Genomic DNA, 1,198 nt, shown 5'->3' on the forward strand with positions numbered 1-1,198 from the left:
TAGATGGCTGGAGGTTCTAGAAGTCTGTCAGGAAGTCCATGACCACTGTACTTTCAGCTTTATTGCACAGAAAGGGGTTCAGATCATGATACTTACATTCCTATTCGGCACACCCAGTGGACAAGGCAGTCTGCATCTTTAAAACATTCATTCTACAAGCTTTCCTGGTATCCCCAAAACATGCCAGGTTATGTGCTAGGTGTTGAGGAGACCAAATACTGACATTTGTTAAAAGTTTTCAAACCTCCACTGCCGTTGATACTGGGAGGAGAGAGCTGCTAAGGCCCCAAAGTGGCGGGTTTCATGTCCTATGTACACAGCAGCTGGGCACTCAGGCTGTCTTTGCTCTGTGACAGAGGAGACAGCCAGCGTTTCAGGCAGGAAGGCGGCTTATATCCTTGTGTCACAGATGAGAAACTGAAGCTTGAATCAGGAAGGGAACTTGTCCTGACACCAAACCCATCAGTGGCTGAGTTGGAACCAAAGTACAGGTCTCCCGACATTCCAGCCACTTTGTGATTCAGTCCCTTGCCAGCCAGAGCTCAAAGCCCCAGGCTAATAGGGAACTCCCCACTTTGCAGACAGTCTGGGCCTGCCCTCTGTGTACACGGGGAGGGTCTCTTCCTCTGTACTTGCTCCACAGTCCCTTCCAGGTCCCTGTGGAGGGGCTGCTGTCCTGCAGCAGGGCCCCAGATTCCTCAACTGCTGCCCCGCCTGCTGTCCTGGCGCCCCTCCTCAGGGTGCAGAGTGATGGCAGAGATGCGCATCCTTGGGCACACGGGTGGTTCTGCCTCGGCTGGGCTGTGCCTGTGGGTTGGGCGGGCCCAGGATCTGCTTTTAATGACACAGTATTTCAGGGCTCGGGCAGCTGAACTCTGTCTGCTCCAGCAGGTAAATTACAGGCTTAGCAAGTCAGAAATCAAACAAACACTCCCAACTGCCTATGGCGGCTGCTCTGAGGAGAATAACGATTTTCGGGAACCTTCACCCAGGTCAGCCTAATTACTGCCTGTCATTCCCTTGGGACAGGGACCTTTGGTTCACAGGCCTCAAGAAACAGCACAGTGCTTCTGGGCCCACAATGTGGTATAGACTGTTGAGCAGCCTGTTCTTAACTCCTCGGTTCTAGCAGACAGACAGTTCCCTCCTTGCCCTGTGCCTGGCCTGAGGTGGCCCAAGCACCATGCTGTGGGTAGAA

The sequence above is a fragment of the Panthera onca genome, chromosome C1 (assembly GCF_046562875.1).
Source record: "Panthera onca isolate mPanOnc1 chromosome C1, mPanOnc1 haplotype 2, whole genome shotgun sequence".
Classification (NCBI taxonomy): domain Eukaryota; kingdom Metazoa; phylum Chordata; class Mammalia; order Carnivora; family Felidae; genus Panthera; species Panthera onca.